Source organism: Takifugu rubripes, chromosome 2 (genome assembly GCF_901000725.2).
Source record: "Takifugu rubripes chromosome 2, fTakRub1.2, whole genome shotgun sequence".
Classification (NCBI taxonomy): Eukaryota; Metazoa; Chordata; class Actinopteri; order Tetraodontiformes; family Tetraodontidae; genus Takifugu; species Takifugu rubripes.
In genome coordinates, this window is record NC_042286.1 from 12,452,416 (window position 1) to 12,471,476 (window position 19,061).

General features: G+C 38.0%; 21 non-coding genes across 21 annotated transcripts; all 21 read left to right on the forward strand.

Annotated features, from left to right (window-relative positions):
• The first annotated feature begins 122 nt into the window (after nucleotides 1-122).
• On the forward strand, nucleotides 123-264 carry LOC115248947 (U4 spliceosomal RNA). Its single transcript, XR_003887676.1, has one exon. It is a non-coding gene; the product is annotated as a U4 spliceosomal RNA (small nuclear RNA).
• A 575-nt stretch (nucleotides 265-839) lies between these two features.
• On the forward strand, nucleotides 840-980 carry LOC115248928 (U4 spliceosomal RNA). The gene has a single exon (XR_003887657.1). It is a non-coding gene; the product is annotated as a U4 spliceosomal RNA (small nuclear RNA).
• A 577-nt stretch (nucleotides 981-1,557) lies between these two features.
• Nucleotides 1,558-1,698, forward strand: LOC115248929 (U4 spliceosomal RNA). Its single transcript, XR_003887658.1, has one exon. It is a non-coding gene; the product is annotated as a U4 spliceosomal RNA (small nuclear RNA).
• Nucleotides 1,699-2,273: 575 nt separating this feature from the next.
• LOC115248952 (U4 spliceosomal RNA) lies at nucleotides 2,274-2,413 on the forward strand. Its single transcript, XR_003887681.1, has one exon. It is a non-coding gene; the product is annotated as a U4 spliceosomal RNA (small nuclear RNA).
• A 577-nt stretch (nucleotides 2,414-2,990) lies between these two features.
• LOC115248930 (U4 spliceosomal RNA) lies at nucleotides 2,991-3,131 on the forward strand. The gene has a single exon (XR_003887659.1). It is a non-coding gene; the product is annotated as a U4 spliceosomal RNA (small nuclear RNA).
• A 575-nt stretch (nucleotides 3,132-3,706) lies between these two features.
• On the forward strand, nucleotides 3,707-3,848 carry LOC115248941 (U4 spliceosomal RNA). Its single transcript, XR_003887670.1, has one exon. It is a non-coding gene; the product is annotated as a U4 spliceosomal RNA (small nuclear RNA).
• Nucleotides 3,849-4,423: 575 nt separating this feature from the next.
• On the forward strand, nucleotides 4,424-4,564 carry LOC115248931 (U4 spliceosomal RNA). The gene has a single exon (XR_003887660.1). It is a non-coding gene; the product is annotated as a U4 spliceosomal RNA (small nuclear RNA).
• A 578-nt stretch (nucleotides 4,565-5,142) lies between these two features.
• Nucleotides 5,143-5,284, forward strand: LOC115248948 (U4 spliceosomal RNA). The gene has a single exon (XR_003887677.1). It is a non-coding gene; the product is annotated as a U4 spliceosomal RNA (small nuclear RNA).
• Nucleotides 5,285-5,862: 578 nt separating this feature from the next.
• Nucleotides 5,863-6,003, forward strand: LOC115248932 (U4 spliceosomal RNA). The gene has a single exon (XR_003887661.1). It is a non-coding gene; the product is annotated as a U4 spliceosomal RNA (small nuclear RNA).
• A 579-nt stretch (nucleotides 6,004-6,582) lies between these two features.
• LOC115248956 (U4 spliceosomal RNA) lies at nucleotides 6,583-6,724 on the forward strand. Its single transcript, XR_003887685.1, has one exon. It is a non-coding gene; the product is annotated as a U4 spliceosomal RNA (small nuclear RNA).
• Nucleotides 6,725-7,316: 592 nt separating this feature from the next.
• LOC115248957 (U4 spliceosomal RNA) lies at nucleotides 7,317-7,459 on the forward strand. Its single transcript, XR_003887686.1, has one exon. It is a non-coding gene; the product is annotated as a U4 spliceosomal RNA (small nuclear RNA).
• A 586-nt stretch (nucleotides 7,460-8,045) lies between these two features.
• On the forward strand, nucleotides 8,046-8,186 carry LOC115248953 (U4 spliceosomal RNA). Its single transcript, XR_003887682.1, has one exon. It is a non-coding gene; the product is annotated as a U4 spliceosomal RNA (small nuclear RNA).
• A 582-nt stretch (nucleotides 8,187-8,768) lies between these two features.
• Nucleotides 8,769-8,911, forward strand: LOC115248954 (U4 spliceosomal RNA). Its single transcript, XR_003887683.1, has one exon. It is a non-coding gene; the product is annotated as a U4 spliceosomal RNA (small nuclear RNA).
• A 577-nt stretch (nucleotides 8,912-9,488) lies between these two features.
• Nucleotides 9,489-9,630, forward strand: LOC115248949 (U4 spliceosomal RNA). The gene has a single exon (XR_003887678.1). It is a non-coding gene; the product is annotated as a U4 spliceosomal RNA (small nuclear RNA).
• A 577-nt stretch (nucleotides 9,631-10,207) lies between these two features.
• LOC115248951 (U4 spliceosomal RNA) lies at nucleotides 10,208-10,349 on the forward strand. Its single transcript, XR_003887680.1, has one exon. It is a non-coding gene; the product is annotated as a U4 spliceosomal RNA (small nuclear RNA).
• Nucleotides 10,350-10,927: 578 nt separating this feature from the next.
• Nucleotides 10,928-11,068, forward strand: LOC115248936 (U4 spliceosomal RNA). Its single transcript, XR_003887665.1, has one exon. It is a non-coding gene; the product is annotated as a U4 spliceosomal RNA (small nuclear RNA).
• Nucleotides 11,069-11,644: 576 nt separating this feature from the next.
• Nucleotides 11,645-11,784, forward strand: LOC115248950 (U4 spliceosomal RNA). The gene has a single exon (XR_003887679.1). It is a non-coding gene; the product is annotated as a U4 spliceosomal RNA (small nuclear RNA).
• A 580-nt stretch (nucleotides 11,785-12,364) lies between these two features.
• On the forward strand, nucleotides 12,365-12,505 carry LOC115248937 (U4 spliceosomal RNA). The gene has a single exon (XR_003887666.1). It is a non-coding gene; the product is annotated as a U4 spliceosomal RNA (small nuclear RNA).
• A 575-nt stretch (nucleotides 12,506-13,080) lies between these two features.
• Nucleotides 13,081-13,221, forward strand: LOC115248945 (U4 spliceosomal RNA). Its single transcript, XR_003887674.1, has one exon. It is a non-coding gene; the product is annotated as a U4 spliceosomal RNA (small nuclear RNA).
• Nucleotides 13,222-13,797: 576 nt separating this feature from the next.
• On the forward strand, nucleotides 13,798-13,938 carry LOC115248934 (U4 spliceosomal RNA). Its single transcript, XR_003887663.1, has one exon. It is a non-coding gene; the product is annotated as a U4 spliceosomal RNA (small nuclear RNA).
• A 578-nt stretch (nucleotides 13,939-14,516) lies between these two features.
• LOC115248935 (U4 spliceosomal RNA) lies at nucleotides 14,517-14,657 on the forward strand. The gene has a single exon (XR_003887664.1). It is a non-coding gene; the product is annotated as a U4 spliceosomal RNA (small nuclear RNA).
• Nucleotides 14,658-19,061: the final 4,404 nt, after the last annotated feature.

Genomic DNA, 19,061 nt, shown 5'->3' on the forward strand with positions numbered 1-19,061 from the left:
AAAAAACCTAATCACGTTCAAAGCAATTCACACCTATTTTTCACATTCCTCTTGTTGAGAGTTACCATGGCTGATAGTGGTGTTGTCTACAACCCAGATTAAGCAGCTAGGGTACACAGGTATTCCTGCCGCAGTGGCAGTATCATAGTCTATGAAGTTTCTACTGAGACGTGATTATTGCTAGTTGAAAACTTTAACCCATACCCCGCCTGGTTGATTTGCAATATAATCAGCTGTGGCAATTTTTGATGGTCTCCTTAGAGACTGAGTTGATGTTTGGAAAAATAAAAAATTAACAGTGTGCCAAAACGTCTTCCTGTTTTCGGACTTTTCATTTTCCTAAAGAGTGATGTTTTTAATCACCTTTCCAAATGTTTAAAGAAACAGAGTAATGTCTTATAAACAGCAAATTGAAATGTTTCTTGCAATAAAGATGCATCTTTTCAGGAAAAGAGTTTGGAATGTGTAGGGTGTGGTTTCACATGAAGGGCACCAAGTGCAATTGATTCCTGGAGGTGGAGTTTAAGCCTTGATGCTAAAATTCCTAGCATTGCAAAGGAGAGGAGCTCGGCCAAAAAATCTTTAATATGCCCTCTTGAGTCTCCTGCTTTTTTAGCACCCAAGTTTTCTTGAGTTCTAACTGCCCTGAAGATGATAACATCATGATTTACTTGTATGTCAATGCGTTATTCCTCAAAACAGCAATAATCACAGCTCGAAAAAACCTAATCACGTTCAAAGCAATTCACACCTATTTTTCACATTCCTCTTGTTGAGAGTTACCATGGCTGATAGTGGTGTTGTCTACAACCCAGATTAAGCAGCTAGGGTACACAGGTATTCCTGCGCAGAGGCAGTATCATAGTCTATGAAGTTCTACTGAGACGTGATTATTGCTAGTTGAAAACTTTACCCAATACCCCGCCTGGTTGATTTGCAATATAATCAGCTGTGGCAATTTTTGATGGTCTCCTTAGAGACTGAGTTTGATGTTTGGAAAAATAAAAAATTAAACAGTGTGCCAAAACGTCTTCCTGTTTTGGACTTTTCATTTTCCTAAAAGAGTGATGTTTTAATCACCTTTCCAAATGTTAAAGAAACAGAGTAATGTCTTATAACAGCAAATTGAAATGTTTCTTGCAATAAAGATGCATCTTTTCAGGGAAAAGAGTTTGGAATGTGTAGGGTGTGGTTTCACATGAAGTGCACCAATTGCAATTGATTACTGGAGGTGGAGTTTAAGCCTTGATGCTAAAAATTCTAGCATTGCAAAGGAGGAGGAGCTCGGCCAAAAAATCTTTAATATGCCCTCTTGAGTCTCCTGCTTTTTTAGCACCCAAGTTTTCTTGAGTTCTAACTGCCCTGAAGATGATAACATCATGATTTACTTGTATGTCAATGCGTTATTCCTCAAAACAGCAATAATCACAGCTCGAAAAAAACCTAATCACGTTTCAAAGCAATTTCACACCTATTTTTCACATTCCTCTTGTTGAGAGTTACCATGGCTGATAGTGGTGTTGTCTACAACCCAGATTAAGCAGCTAGGTACAAGGTATTCCTGCGCAGAGGCAGTATCATAGTCTATGAAGTTCTACTGAGACGTGATTATTGCTAGTTGAAAACTTTACCCAATACCCCGCCTGGTTGATTTGCAATATAATCAGCTGTGGCAATTTTTGATGGTCTCCTTAGAGACTGAGTTTGATGTTTGGAAAAATAAAAATTAAACAGTGTGCCAAAACGTCTTCCTGTTTCGGACTTTTCATTTTCCTAAAGAGTGATGTTTTTAATCACCTTTCCAAATGTTTAAAGAAACAGAGTAATGTCTTATAAACAGCAAATTGAAATGTTTCTTGCAATAAAGATGCATCTTTTCAGGAAAAGAGTTTGGAATGTGTAGGGTGTGGTTTCACATGAAGGGCACCAAGTGCAATTGATTACTGGAGGTGGAGTTTAAGCCTTGATGCTAAAATTCTAGCATTGCAAAGGAGGAGGAGCTCGGCCAAAAAATCTTTAATATGCCCTCTTGAGTCTCCTGCTTTTTTAGCACCCAAGTTTTCTTGAGTTCTAACTGCCCTGAAGATGATAACATCATGATTTACTTGTATGTCAATGCGTTATTCCTCAAAAACAGCAATAATCACAGCTCGAAAAAACCTAATCACGTCAAAGCAATTCACACCTATTTTTCACATTCCTCTTGTTGAGAGTTACCATGGCTGATAGTGGTGTTGTCTACAACCCAGATTAAGCAGCTAGGGTACACAGGTATTCCTGCGCAGAGGCAGTATCATAGTCTATGAAGTTCTACTGAGACGTGATTATTGCTAGTTGAAAACTTTACCCAATACCCCGCCTGGTTGATTTGCAATATAATCAGCTGTGGCATTTTTGATGGTCTCCTTAGAGACTGAGTTTGATGTTGGAAAATAAAAATAAACAGTGTGCCAAACGTACTTCCTGTTTTGGACTTTTCATTTCCTAAAAGAGTGATGTTTTTAATCACCTTTCCAAATGTTTAAAGAAACAGAGTAATGTCTTATAAACAGCAAATTGAAATGTTTCTTGCAATAAAGATGCATCTTTTCAGGAAAAGAGTTTTGGAATGTGTAGGGTGTGTGGTTTCACATGAAGTGCACCAAGTGCAATTGATTGCTGGAGGTGGAGTTAATAAGCCTTGATGCTAAAAGCCTAGCATTGCAAAGGAAGAGGAGCTCGGCCAAAAAATCTTTAATATGCCCTCTTGAGTCTCCTGCTTTTTTAGCACCCAAGTTTTCTTGAGTTCTAACTGCCCTGAAGATGATAACATCATGATTTACTTGTATGTCAATGCGTTATTCCTCAAAACAGCAATAATCACAGCTCGAAAAAACCTAATCACGTTCAAAGCAATTCACACCTATTTTTCACATTCCTCTTGTTGAGAGTTACCATGGCTGATAGTGGTGTTGTCTACAACCCAGATTAAGCAGCTAGGGTACACAGGTATTCCTGCGCAGAGGCAGTATCATAGTCTATGAAGTTCTACTGAGACGTGATTATTGCTAGTTGAAAACTTTACCCAATACCCCGCCTGGTTGATTTGCAATATAATCAGCTGTGGCAATTTTTGATGGTCTCCTTAGAGACTGAGTTTGATGTTTGGAAAAATAAAAAATTAAACAGTGTGCCAAAACGTCTTCCTGTTTTGGGACTTTTCATTTTCCTAAAGAGTGATGTTTTTAATCACCTTTCCAAATGTTTAAAGAAACAGAGTAATGTCTTATAAACAGCAAATTGAAATGTTTCTTGCAATAAAGATGCATCTTTCAGGAAAAGAGTTGGAATGTGTAGGGTGTGGTTTCACATGAAGTGCACCAATTGCAATTGATTACTGGAGGTGGAGTTTAAGCCTTGATGCTAAAAATCTAGCATTGCAAAGGAGGAGGAGCTCGGCCAAAAAATCTTTAATATGCCCTCTTGAGTCTCCTGCTTTTTTAGCACCCAAGTTTTCTTGAGTTCTAACTGCCCTGAAGATGATAACATCATGATTTACTTGTATGTCAATGCGTTATTCCTCAAAACAGCAATAATCACAGCTCGAAAAAACCTAATCACGTTCAAAGCAATTTACACCTATTTTTCACATTCCTCTTGTTGAGAGTTACCATGGCTGATAGTGGTGTTGTCTACAACCCAGATTAAGCAGCTAGGGTACACAGGTATTCCTGCGCAGAGGCAGTATCATAGTCTATGAAGTTCTACTGAGACGTGATTATTGCTAGTTGAAAACTTTACCCAATACCCCCGCCTGGTTGATTTGCAATATAATCAGCTGTGGCAATTTTTGATGGTCTCCTTAGAGACTGAGTTTGATGTTGGAAAAATAAAAAAATTAAACAGTGTGCCAAAACATCTTCCTGTTTCGGACTTTTCATTTTCCTAAAAGAGTGATGTTTTTAATCACCTTTCCAAATGTTTAAAGAAACAGAGTAATGTCTTATAAACAGCAAATTGAAATGTTTCTTGCAATAAAGATGCATCTTTTCAGGAAAAGAGTTTGGAATGTGTAGGGTGTGGTTTCACATGAAGGGCACCAAGTGCAATTGATTACTGGAGGTGGAGTTTAAGCCTTGATGCTAAAAATTCTAGCATTGCAAAGGAGGAGGAGCTCGCCAAAAAATCTTTAATATGCCCTCTTGAGTCTCCTGCTTTTTTAGCACCCAAGTTTTCTGAGTTTCTAACTGCCCTGAAGATGATAACATCATGATTTACTTGTATGTCAATGCGTTATTCCTCCAAACAGCAATAATCACAGCTCGAAAAAACCTAATCACGTTCAAGCAATTCACACCTATTTTCACATTCCTCTTGTTGAGAGTTACCATGGCTGATAGTGGTGTTGTCTACAACCCAGATTAAGCAGCTAGGGTACACAGGTATTCCTGCGCAGAGGCAGTATCATAGTCTATGAAGTTCTACTGAGACGTGATTATTGCTAGTTGAAAACTTTACCCAATACCCCGCCTGGTTGATTTGCAATATAATCAGCTGTGGCAATTTTTGATGGTCTCCTTAGAGACTGAGTTTGATGTTTGGAAAAAATAAAAAATTAAACAGTGTGCCAAAACGTCTTCCTGTTTTCTGACTTTTCATTTTCCTAAAAGAGTGATGTTTTTAATCACCTTTCCAAATGTTTAAAGAAACAGAGTAATGTCTTATAAACAGCAAATTGAAATGTTTCTTGCAATAAAGATGCATCTTTTCAGGAAAAGAGTTTGGAATGTGTAGGGTGTGGTTTCACATGAAGGGCACCAAGTGCAATTGATTACTGGAGGTGGAGTTTAAGCCTTGATGCTAAAAATTCTAGCATTGCAAAGGAGGAGGAGCTCGGCCAAAAAATCTTTAATATGCCCTCTTGAGTCTCCTGCTTTTTAGCCCCCAAGTTTTCTTGAGTTCTAACTGCCCTGAAGATGATAACATCATGATTTACTTGTATGTCAATGCGTTATTCCTCAAAACAGCAATATCACAGCTCGAAAAAACCTAATCACGTTCAAAGCAATTCACACCTATTTTTCACATTCCTCTTGTTGAGAGTTACCATGGCTGATAGTGTGTTGTCTACAACCCAGATTAAGCAGCTAGGGGTACACAGGTATTCCTGCGCAGAGGCAGTATCATAGTCTATGAAGTTCTACTGAGACGTGATTATTGCTAGTTGAAAAACTTTACCCAATACCCCGCCTGGTTGATTTGCAATATAATCAGCTGTGGCAATTTTTGATGGTCTCCTTAGAGACTGAGTTTGATGTTTGGAAAAATAAAAAATTAAACAGTGTGCCAAAACGTCTTCCTGTTTTGGACTTTTCATTTTCCTAAAAGAGTGATGTTTTTAATCACCTTTCCAAATGTTTAAAGAAACAGAGTAATGTCTTTATAAACAGCAAATTGAAATGTTTCTTGCAATAAAGATGCATCTTTTCAGGAAAAGAGTTTGGAATGTGTAGGGTGTGGTTTCACATGAAGTGCACCAAGTGCAATTGATTGCTGGAGGTGGAGTTTAAGCCTTGATGCTAAAACGCCTAGCATTGCAAAGGAAGAGGAGCTCGGCCAAAAAATCTTTAATATGCCCTCTTGAGTCTCCTGCTTTTTTAGCACCCAAGTTTTCTTGAGTTCTAACTGCCCTGAAGATGATAACATCATGATTTACTTGTATGTCAATGCGTTATTCCTCAAAACAGCAATAATCACAGCTCGAAAAACCTAATCACGTTCAAAGCAATTCACACCTATTTTTCACATTCCTCTTGTTGAGAGTTACCATGGCTGATAGTGGTGTTGTCTACAACCCAGATTAAGCAGCTAGGGTACACAGGTATTCCTGCGCAGAGGCAGTATCATAGTCTATGAAGTTCTACTGAGACGTGATTATTGCTAGTTGAAAACTTTACCCAATACCCCGCCTGGTTGATTTGCAATATAATCAGCTGTGGCAATTTTTGATGGTCTCCTTAGAGACTGAGTTTGATGTTTGGAAAATAAAAAATTAAACAGTGTGCCAAAACGTCTTCCTGTTTTGGACTTTTCATTTTCCTAAAAGAGTGACGTTTTTAATCACCTTTCCAAATGTTTAAAGAAACAGAGTAATGTCTTATAAACAGCAAATTGAAATGTTTCTTGCAATAAAGATGCATCTTTTCAGGGAAAGAGTTTGGAATGTGTAGGGTGTGGTTTCACATGAAGTGCACCAATTGCAATTGATTACTGGAGGTGGAGTTTAAGCCTTGATGCTAAAAATTCTAGCTTGCAAAGGAGGAGGAGCTCGGCCAAAAAATCTTTAATATGCCCTCTTGAGTCTCCTGCCTTTTTAGGCACCCAAGTTTTCTTGAGTTCTAACTGCCCTGAAGATGATAACATCATGATTTACTTGTATGTCAATGCGTTATTCCTCAAACAGCAATAAATCACAGCTCGAAAAAAACCTAATCACGTTCAAAGCAATTCACAGCCTATTTTTCACATTCCTCTTGTTGAGAGTTACCTGGCTGATTAGTGGTGTTGTCTACAACCCAGATTAAGCAGCTAGGGTACACAGGTATTCCTGCGCAGAGGCAGTAATCATAGTCTATGAAGTTCTACTGAGACGTGATTATTGCTAGTTGAAAACTTTACCCAATACCCCGCCTTGTTGATTTGCAATATAATCAGCTGTGGCAATTTTTGATGGTCCTCCTTAGAGACCTGAGTTTGATGTTTGGAAAAAATAAAAAATTAAACAGTGGTGCCAAAACGTCTTCCTGTTTCGGGACTTTTCATTTTCCTAAAAGAGTGATGTTTTTAATCACCTTTCCAAATGTTTAAAGAAACCAGAGTATGTCTTTTAAACCAGCAATGGAAATGTTTCTTGCAATAAAGATGCATCTTTTTCAGGGAAAGAGTTTGGAATGTGTAGGGTGTGGTTTCACAATGAAGTGCACCACTTGCAATTGATTACTGGAGGTGGAGTTTAAGCCTTGATGCTAAAAATTCTAGCATTGCAAAGGAAGGAGGAGCTCCTGGGCCCAAATAAGATCTTTAATATGCCCTCTTGAGTCCCTGCTTTTTTAGCACCCAAGTTTTCTTGAGTTTTCTAACTGCCCGAAGATGATAACATCATGATTTACTTGTATGTCAATGCGTTATTCCTCAAAACAGCAATAATCACAGCTCGGAAAAAACCTAATCACGTTCAAAGCAATTCACACCTATTTTTCACATTCCTCTTGTTGAGAGTTACCATGGCTGATAGTGGTGTTGTCCTACAACCCAGATTAAGCAGCTAGGGTACACAGGTATTCCTGCCAGAGGCAGTATCATAGTTCTAGTGAGATTCTACTGAGACGTGATTATTGCTAGTTGAAAACTTTACCCATACCCCGCCTGGTTGATTGCAATATAATCAGCTGTGGCCAATTTTTGATGGTCTCCTTAGAGACTGAGTTTGATGTTTGGAAAAATAAAAAATTAAACAGTGTGCCAAAACGTCTTCCTGTTTCGGACTCTTGTCCATTTTCCTAAAAGAGTGATTTTTTAATCACCGTTCCAAATGTTTAAAGAAAACAGAGTAATGTCTTTATAAACAGGCAAATTGAAATGTTTCTTGCAATAAAGGATGCATCTTTCAGGAAAAGAGTTTGGAATGTGTAGGGTGTGGTTTTCACATGAAGTGCACCAAGTGCAATTGATTACTGGAGGTGGAGTTAGAAGCCTTGATGCTAAAAATTCTAGCATTGCAAAGGAAGGAGGAGCTCGGCCAAAAAATCTTTAATATGCCCTCTTGAGTCTCCTGCTTTTTATCACCCAAGTTTTCTTGAGTTCTAACTGCCCTGAAGATGATAACATCATGATTTGATTGTATGTCAATGGCGTTATTCCTCAAACAGCAATAATCACAGCTCAAAAAAACCTATCACGTCAAAGCAATTCACACCTATTTTTTCACATTCCCTTGTTGAGAGTTTACCATGGCTGATCGTGGTGTTGTCTACAAACCCAGATTAAGCAGCTAGGGTAACACAGGTATTCCTGCGCAGAGGCAGTATCATAGTCTATGAAGTTCTACTGAGACGTGATTATTGCTAGTTGAAAACTTTACCCAATACCCCCGCCTGGTTGATTTGCAATATAATCAGCTGTGGCATTTTTGATGGTCTCCTTAGAGGACTGAGTTTGATGTTTGGAAAAATAAAAAATTAAACAGTGTGCCAAAACGTCTTCCTGTTTCGGACTTTTCATTTTTCTAAAAGAGTGACTTTTTTAATCACCTTTCCCCAATGTTTAAGAAACAGAGTAATGTCTTATAAACAGCAAATTGAAATGTTTCTTGCAATAAAGATGCATCTTTTCAGGAAAAGAGTTTGGAATGTGTAGGGTGTGGTTTCACATGAAGGCACCAAGTGCAATTGATTACTGGGGGTGGAGTTTAGTAAGCCTTGATGCTAAAAATTCTAGCATTGCAAAGGAGGAGGAGCTCGGCCAAAAAATCTTTAATATGCCCTCTTGAGTCTCCTGCTTTTTTAGCAGCCCAAGTTTTCTTGAGTTCTAACTGCCCTGAAGATGATAACATCATGATTTACTTGTATGTCAATGCGTTATTCCTCAAAAACAGCAATAATCACAGCTCGAAAAAACCTAATCACGTTCAAAGCAATTCACACCTATTTTTCACATTCCTCTTGTTGAGAGTTACCATGGCTGATCGTGGTGTTGTCCTACAACCCAGATTAAGCAGCTAGGGTACACAGGTATTCCTGCCAGAGGCAGTATCATAGTCTATGAAGTTCTACTGAGACGTGATTATTGCTAGTTGAAAACTTTACCCAATACCCCCGCCTGGTTGATTTGCAATATAATCAGCTGTGGCAATTTTTGATGGTCTCCTTAGAGACTGAGTTTGATGTTGGAAAAATAAAAAATTAAACAGTGTGCCAAAACGTCTTCCTGTTTCGGACTTTTCATTTTTCTAAAAGAGTGACTTTTTTAATCACCTTTCCAAATGTTTAAAGAAACAGAGTAATGTCTTTAAACAGCAAATTGAAATGTTTCTTGCAATAAAGATGCATCTTTTCAGGAAAAGAGTTTGGAATGTGTAGGGTGTGGTTTCACATGAAGTGCACCAAGGTGCAATTGATTACTGGAGGTGGAGTTTTAAGCCTTGATGCTAAAAATTCTAGCATTGCAAAGGAGGAGGAGCTCCGGCCAAAAATCTTTAATATGCCCTCCTTGAGTCTCCTGCTTTTTTAGCACCCAAGTTTTCTTGAGTTTCTAACTGCCCTGAGATGATAACATCATGATTTACTTGTATGTCAATGCGTTATTCCTCAAAACAGCAATAATCACAGCTCGAAAAAACCTAATCACGTTCAAAGCAATTTACACCTATTTTTCACATTCCTCTTGTTGAGAGTTACATGGCTGATAGTGGTGTTGTCTACAACCCAGATTAGCAGCTAGGGTACACAGGTATTCCTGCGCAGTGGCAGTATCATAGTCTATGAAGTTCTACTGAGACGTGATTATTGCTAGTTGAAAAACTTTAACCAATACCCCGCCTGGTTGATTTGCAATATAATCAGCTGTGGCAATTTTTGATGGTCTCCTTAGAGACTGAGTTTGATGTTTGGAAAAATAAAAAATTAAACAGTGTGCCAAAACGTCTTCCTGTTTCGGACTTTTCATTTTCCTAAGAGTGATGTTTTTAATCACCTTTCCAAATGTTTAAAGAAACAGAGTAATGTCTTATAAACAGCAAATTGAAATGTTTCTTGCAATAAAGATGCATCTTTTCAGGAAAAGAGTTTGGAATGTGTAGGGTGTGGTTTCACATGAAGGGCACCAAGTGCAATTGATTACTGGAGGTGGAGTTTAAGCCTTGATGCTAAAAAATTCTAGCATTGCAAAGGAGGAGGAGCTCGGCCAAAAAATCTTTAATATGCCCTCTTGAGTCTCCTGCTTTTTTAGCACCCAAGTTTTCTTGAGTTCTAACTGCCCTGAAGATGATAACATCATGATTTACTTGTATGTCAATGCGTTATTCCTCAAAACAGCAATAATCACAGCTCGAAAAAACCTAATCACGTTCAAAGCAATTCACACCTATTTTTCACATTCCTCTTGTTGAGAGTTACCATGGCTGATAGTGGTGTTGTCTACAACCCAGATTAAGCAGCTAGGGTACACAGGTATTCCTGCGCAGAGGCAGTATCATAGTCTATGAAGTTCTACTGATACGTGATTATTGCTAGTTGAAAACTTTACCCAATACCCCCGCCTGGTTGATTTGCAATATAATCAGCTGTGGCAATTTTTGATGGTCTCCTTAGAGACTGAGTTTGATGTTTGGAAAAATAAAAAATTAAACAGTGTGCCAAAACGTCTTCCTGTTTCGGACTTTTCATTTTTCTAAAAGAGTGACTTTTTTAATCACCTTTCCAAATGTTTAAAGAAACAGAGTAATGTCTTATAAACAGCAAATTGAAATGTTTCTTGCAATAAAGATGCATCTTTTCAGGAAAAGAGTTTGGAATGTGTAGGGTGTGGTTTCACATGAAGTGCACCAAGTGCAATTGATTACTGGAGGTGGAGTTTAAGCCTTGATGCTAAAAATTCTAGCATTGCAAAGGAGGAGGAGCTCGGCCAAAAAATCTTTAATATGCCCTCTTGAGTCTCCTGCTTTTTTAGCAGCCAAGTTTTCTTGAGTTCTAACTGCCCTGAAGATGATAACATCATGATTTACTTGTATGTCAATGCGTTATTCCTCAAAACAGCAATAATCACAGCTCGAAAAAACCTAATCACGTTCAAAGCAATTCACACCTATTTTTCACATTCCTCTTGTTGAGAGTTACCATGGCTGATAGTGGTGTTGTCTACAACCCAGATTAAGCAGCTAGGGTACACAGGTATTCCTGCGCAGTGGCAGTATCATAGTCTATGAAGTTCTACTGAGACGTGATTATTGCTAGTTGAAAACTTTAACCAATACCCCGCCTGGTTGATTTGCAATATAATCAGCTGTGGCAATTTTTGATGGTCTCCTTAGAGACTGAGTTTGATGTTTGGAAAAATAAAAAATTAAACAGTGTGCCAAAACGTCTTCCTGTTTCGGACTTTTCATTTTCCTAAGAGTGATGTTTTTAATCACCTTTCCAAATGTTTAAAGAAACAGAGTAATGTCTTATAAACAGCAAATTGAAATGTTTCTTGCAATAAAGATGCATCTTTTCAGGAAAAGAGTTTGGAATGTGTAGGGTGTGGTTTCACATGAAGGGCACCAAGTGCAATTGATTACTGGAGGTGGAGTTTAAGCCTTGATGCTAAAAATTCTAGCATTGCAAAGGAGGAGGAGCTCGGCCAAAAAATCTTTAATATGCCCTCTTGAGTCTCCTGCTTTTTTAGCACCCAAGTTTTCTTGAGTTCTAACTGCCCTGAAGATGATAACATCATGATTTACTTGTATGTCAATGCGTTATTCCTCAAAACAGCAATAATCACAGCTCGAAAAAACCTAATCACGTTCAAAGCAATTCACACCTATTTTTCACATTCCTCTTGTTGAGAGTTACCATGGCTGATAGTGGTGTTGTCTACAACCCAGATTAAGCAGCTAGGGTACACAGGTATTCCTGCGCAGAGGCAGTATCATAGTCTATGAAGTTCTACTGAGACGTGATTATTGCTAGTTGAAAACTTTACCCAATACCCCGCCTGGTTGATTTGCAATATAATCAGCTGTGGCAATTTTGATGGTCTCCTTAGAGACTGAGTTTGATGTTTGGAAAAATAAAAAAATTAAACAGTGTGCCAAAACGTCTTCCTGTTTCGGACTTTTCATTTTTCTAAAAGAGTGACTTTTTTAATCACCTTTCCAAATGTTTAAAGAAACAGAGTAATGTCTTATAAACAGCAAATTGAAATGTTTCTTGCAATAAAGATGCATCTTTTCAGGAAAAGAGTTTGGAATGTGTAGGGTGTGGTTTCACATGAAGTGCACCAAGTGCAATTGATTACTGGAGGTGGAGTTTAAGCCTTGATGCTAAAAATTCTAGCATTGCAAAGGAGGAGGAGCTCGGCCAAAAAATCTTTAATATGCCCTCTTGAGTCTCCTGCTTTTTTAGCAGCCAAGTTTTCTTGAGTTCTAACTGCCCTGAAGATGATAACATCATGATTTACTTGTATGTCAATGCGTTATTCCTCAAAACAGCAATAATCACAGCTCGAAAAAACCTAATCACGTTCAAAGCAATTCACACCTATTTTTCACATTCCTCTTGTTGAGAGTTACCATGGCTGATAGTGGTGTTGTCTACAACCCAGATTAAAGCAGCTAGGGTACACAGGTATTCCTGCGCAGTGGCAGTATCATAGTCTATGAAGTTCTACTGAGACGTGATTATTGCTAGTTGAAAACTTTAACCAATACCCCGCCTGGTTGATTTGCAATATAATCAGCTGTGGCAATTTTTGATGGTCTCCTTAGAGACTGAGTTTGATGTTTGGAAAAATAAAAAATTAAACAGTGTGCCAAAACGTCTTCCTGTTTCGGACTTTTCATTTTCCTAAGAGTGATGTTTTTAATCACCTTTCCAAATGTTTAAAGAAACAGAGTAATGTCTTATAAACAGCAAATTGAAATGTTTCTTGCAATAAAGATGCATCTTTTCAGGAAAAGAGTTTGGAATGTGTAGGGTGTGGTTTCACATGAAGGGCACCAAGTGCAATTGATTACTGGAGGTGGAGTTTAAGCCTTGATGCTAAAATTCTAGCATTGCAAAGGAGGAGGAGCTCGGCCAAAAAATCTTAATATGCCCTCTTGAGTCTCCTGCTTTTTTTAGCACCCAAGTTTTCTTGAGTTCTAACTGCCCTGAAGATGATAACATCATGATTTACTTGTATGTCAATGCGTTATTCCTCAAAACAGCAATAATCACAGCTCGAAAAAACCTAATCACGTTCAAAGCAATTCACACCTATTTTTCACATTCCTCTTGTTGAGAGTTACCATGGCTGATAGTGGTGTTGTCTACAACCCAGATTAAGCAGCTAGGGTACACAGGTATTCCTGCGCAGAGGCAGTATCATAGTCTATGAAGTTCTACTGAGACGTGATTATTGCTAGTTGAAAACTTTACCCAATACCCTGCCTGGTTGATTTGCAATATAATCAGCTGTGGCAATTTTTGATGGTCTCCTTAGAGACTGAGTTTGATGTTTGGAAAAATAAAAAATTAAACAGTGTGCCAAAACGTCTTCCTGTTTCAGGCTTTTCATTTTTCTAAAAGAGTGACTTTTTAATAACCTTTCCAAATGTTAAAGAAACAGAGTAATGTCTTATAAACAGCAAATTGAAATGTTTCTTGCAATAAAGATGCATCTTTTCAGGAAAAGAGTTTGGAATGTGTAGGGTGTGGTTTCACATGAAGTGCACCAAGTGCAATTGATTACTGGAGGTGGAGTTTAAGCCTTGATGCTAAAAATTCTAGCATTGCAAAGGAGGAGGAGCTCGGCCAAAAAATCTTTAATATGCCCTCTTGAGTCTCCTGCTTTTTTAGCACCCAAGTTTTCTTGAGTTCTAACTGCCCTGAAGATGATAACATCATGATTTACTTGTATGTCAATGCGTTATTCCTCAAAACAGCAATAATCACAGCTCGAAAAAACCTAATCACGTTCAAAGCAATTCACACCTATTTTTCACATTCCTCTTGTTGAGAGTTACCATGGCTGATAGTGGTGTTGTCTACAACCCAGATTAAGCAGCTAGGGTACACAGGTATTCCTGCGCAGAGGCAGTATCATAGTCTATGAAGTTCTACTGAGACGTGATTATTGCTAGTTGAAAACTTTACCCAATACCCCGCCTGGTTGATTTGCAATATAATCAGCTGTGGCAATTTTTGATGGTCTCCTTAGAGACTGAGTTTGATGTTTGGAAAAATAAAAAATTAAACAGTGTGCCAAAACGTCTTCCTGTTTTGGACTTTTCATTTTCCTAAAAGAGTGACTTTTTTAATCACCTTTCCAAATGTTTAAAGAAACAGAGTAATGTCTTATAAACAGCAAATTGAAATGTTTCTTGCACTAAAGATGCATCTTTTCAGGAAAAGAGTTTGGAATGTGTAGGGTGTGGTTTCACATGAAGTGCACCAAGTGCAATTGATTACTGGAGGTGAAGTTTAAGCCTTGATGCTAAAACGCCTAGCATTGCAAAGGAGGAGGAGCTCGGCCAAAAAATCTTTAATATGCCCTCTTGAGTCTCCTGCTTTTTTAGCACCCAAGTTTTCTTGAGTTCTAACTGCCCTGAAGATGATAACATCATGATTTACTTGTATGTCAATGCGTTATTCCTCAAAACAGCAATAATCACAGCTCGAAAAAACCTAATCACGTTCAAAGCAATTCACACCTATTTTTCACATTCCTCTTGTTGAGAGTTACCATGGCTGATAGTGGTGTTGTCTACAACCCAGATTAAGCAGCTAGGGTACACAGGTATTCCTGCGCAGAGGCAGTATCATAGTCTATGAAGTTCTACTGAGACGTGATTATTGCTAGTTGAAAACTTTACCCAATACCCCGCCTGGTTGATTTGCAATATAATCAGCTGTGGCAATTTTTGATGGTCTCCTTAGAGACTGAGTTTGATGATTAGAAAAATTTCTAATTCAGATTTCTTTGTTGTTATGAAGTGTCAATGTTTTTTATCCATTTTTTTTCATTCTGTTTTTATGTAAAGATATGTGCGATATAGTCATCTGTTGTAATCAGTTTTATTCTAGTTCTGAAGTATCTTAAGAATTTAAGAACTACAAATGGTCAATGTTCCAGTTTGTTGCTTTTAAATAGGCTGAATCATTTTGTATATAAAAATGAATCATTCTGTGTCTTCAATTATCCTTAATTATGATTATGATTATGTTTCTTTTTCACAGAAAGTTTTGTTTACTTTTTATAATTGTAAAATTTTGTTACAAAGTGTCTAATATAATGTATAATACCATAATCAACATTATCCTCAGAAGAAGACGCGTGCGCGCGCACACCCACGCACACAAACATTGACACATGTGTTCCCTGTGGCTCGTTGTCTGTGACTTGATGTTCCATAGAAGATAAAGTGGGCTCCTCGGGGCAGAAACAGCCTCACTTGTTTTCTGCCCTTCTTACCATGTGACATGAGAGAGTGCCCGTGCATGTGTGTATTTGTTTGTGTGTGCTTGTTCAAAACAGAGTGTAGGTGCTGAAGCTGTTGACAAGATCCATTAGCTGGAAATCAGTATTCTGCTCTCCTCTTTTTTCTGTCTTATCCAGTACATCTTCCATGGCTTTTCCCCTCATCCCTTAATTTTCATTACTTCCTATTTCTCACTTCATCATCTTGTCACTTGCTCTCCTATAAGTTATTCTCTTTCTTTTTCAGATCACTCATACTTTTTCCTGGGTGCAGGGTCTCACTGCCACTTCTTTTATCATTGTTACTTATTTATCTATCTTTACCCTGTCATTGTCTCATCGGTTCCCATTGAGTCTAGATGCCATTTCTTTTTCAGATCCTGATAATGCTTTTATTGAGCATTTTTCTTCTGAACTATATTCCTCAACCAAAAATCAGACTTATGTGATGCTGTTTTGTGCCGAAAAGCTGATTGTTTACTTTTGTGAATAGCAGAACACTACCTCCTGTTTCCTGTGATTGGAAGGATGACTACCATATATAAACTGGCCTATCACTGTTGTTGTACATCTAAAATGTTTATTTGGATTTTTTTTTCTAATGAAACTGAGGCCTGCCAAATATTTCTTGTCAGTTTGTAAAGAATGAATTGCATTCATCATTTTCTAGGCTTCTGTTTTGCCAAAGTAGAGCTTTCTCTGAGAAAAATAGTTAAAATAAAAAATAATGTGGAAAATGCCTGTGGCAGTTGTAGTTTTTCAATACTGTTATGGTCCCATTTTACTTGCATGTATTAGGGTCAGTGTAAACATTTCATCTTTTCCCAAAAATAAAATCTCCAGTTAAGCCCTTCAGGCACTGAGAAATGTGTGCTCTTGCAGATGATTAAGCAAACAAAGATAGAGAGAAGGTTTCCAATTCTGCAGATTTTCTGTTGGCAACTCACTAGTTGTAAATATTTAAAAGTAGCTCTGATTGATGCTGAGCAGTTTTAAGTGTCTTTTCTCTAAAGCAGCCCATTTACAATCTGGACCATTTTTCGATGTTTATTGGCTCTGTGATGCATCTGTAAGAGGACACATTTGAAACAGGTAGGCTGGCAAATGTAATCCAAACACAATATACGGTAGTTTTTTTGTTACGAATAACCTAAATGTTTATGTAATTTACCACATTGCATTACCTAATTAAATATGTCTGATTTTACAATTTTTAATTGTATTTTATCCGAAACTATTTGATTAAATAAAGTGGTTGTTATCTTTAAACCCAAACAATTATTTGATAATGACATGTAGAATGGGTTTGAGAATGTGTGAGAAAAGAATCTGTAAGCTGGCAGGTTCCAGAGTTATCTTTCAGTATGTTTCGCTGTTCAGTAGCTTCTGATCCACAAGTGGATCATTGCACCACCCTAAAATCTATTATATGATATACAAGTTATATTACATATAAGTTACGCTGAATTTCCCAGCAATGGGCCAATATAAAGGGCTTTTTTGCGATAATACAGTTATGTAAAAGTTTGGCCAAAATTCTTATTGGTGTCAGCAGTTAAGTAAGTGGAAGACGAGATGGTATTAGTGGTAATAAAGTAATATCAGTGTATTTTCTTTCTTTAAAATAATGTCAACAAAAAATGATTGATGAGTGATGATTTTTTTAATAGGAGCCATGGAGGTTAAAACAGGGTCTGGAAGACTGAGCACAAGTCCAGTTCAACTGTTCATCATGGTGTCCCAGGAATCTCATACTGTAGAACTGGAAAACTTTGATAAGGAAGAGTGGGTGGAAATCCTTAAACATATGAGCCTATGTGATATGAGCCTGCATCAGACAGTGGAAATGGTTCATTATACATCACGGACACGGCATAATTTATTCTGCACTCATAAATAAATAAATACAACCTAGAACTGTGACATTGGAATTGATTCATATCCTCCCCCCCTCAGTTCAGTGGTCAGTGCATTCATAGATTATGAAATAGGACCAAAACATGACTTTTAACAACATCAGAAACTGAGTATTTGCTCCACCTTAAATAAAATGAACTTACTGTATCTTACATTTTCTGTGCCTAGAAAGCAGATAAGAGTTCACTGAGTCCATAAATAATGCAACACCAGCAGAGAACTGATACCAGGATTAAGGCAAGAAGAATATTAATAAATTCATACACCGATCATGATGATATTTAGGGGGAAAATACATTTTGAAAAAGCCCAACACTGCAGCAGGAGCAGAGCTGCCATATACAGCATGGAGGAGCATTGCAGACAAACTGCTCATAAACACCCAAAGTATTATTTCTTAATTAAATGTACGGTATATTGTTTTATGACATTTCACAATGAGCTTTTACAGGCAAGCATCTTGAAACACAAACATTCTAGTTTGGTGTAAATTGGTAATCCAGGTTATTCTCTGTTGTAGAGAATGGGCCCAGAGAGGCTGGCACAATTCTGACATCGCTGCAATTTCCTGAGCAATTCATCTTACAGTTCCTCACACAGATTTCACTGTAGCCAGTAGAAAGAAAAGGATTTTTAAAGGCCTTCACCATCAGGACCTCTCTAAAATTGAGGTTCCACGTAGCAGCTCATCTCCGTCACATAATGAAGTTGTTATATCTGGAACCACTGACAGTAGAAGGTCCCGAGGCCTCCTCAAAATGCTCTCTTGCTTTTCCATCTTGTTGTACTACAGGTATAATAGCGTCTCCCTGCTGAGGGGAGTGTCCGTCAGTATCGACAACACCTTCGGCTGTTTGCCCCAGTAGAAATTCGCAAACATCAGATTAATTTATGTCTTTTATGTTAGACAGCTTTCTGTCTGAGAACTGTATTTGAAGGGAAAAAAGACGACCGCAGACAGGAAAATGTCTTCACACACAGGAACACAAAGTAAAGCTGCACGTGTGCCTGGAGGCGAATGACAGACAAGAGTTATAAGTGACAGATTTATGTCTGCCTGCTGTCCCACTATAGATAATGAAGGTGATGAAAGAAATGTTCTTAAGCTTATTAATAGGACATAATTCAGAGGTGTCCAACATCAGTTACCATGGCAATACAGCCAGCCTGAAGTATTTGCCATTTTTATCAAAATTTTTAGTTTTGTTTCAAATTGCCACTTGGAAAATGAATAATTCTAAAAAAAATACAACATAATGATACACATTTTGGGCATTTTCACATTCTTTATTTTAAGATAGGAAACGATAATCCCGCTTTTCAAACTCCTGGTTATAATCAGCGTATATCCAATAACGTCTGAAGTAATAAGAGAATGACTCACCAAGCTGAAACTTAAAATAATGTAGGTGCTGACGACGCCCGTGTGACCTACTTGGGTCATGTCGCTGATCTGGTGTTTTCACTGTGAAGTACCTGCTCCCGGGTGTTATATTTAGCACCACAGCACACAAGGTTGGCAGCGAGCTCAGACACCAGCGCGCTATGGCTGCCTGTGCTCAATACGGTATCTGTAACTTGTATCTGTAACTTGTTGCCAAACATGAGACATCATACCAAACGGACATAGCAGACCTGAGCACACCCTATCGTTTAATACATGCCAACGTGGCGGATGTACGAATGTAAACCTGATATGAAACACACTTTGGAGTGAAAGGCGGGACTACTCTGTCATTCCTGAGCCACTCATTTTTCTCCACCCCCAATCTTGCGCCTCCATCTTCTCTGGCTCTAACGACATCATCCATAAATGTAGTTAGATGCTAAATACGTGTGTATTGGCTTTCCGTTCGTGTAGACTAATGTGCGAACACTGCCAGTCCCTGATAAACCCACTAACTCTCGGGTTCATTATGATGACAAATAGCTGTGTGTTCGTGTGTGTG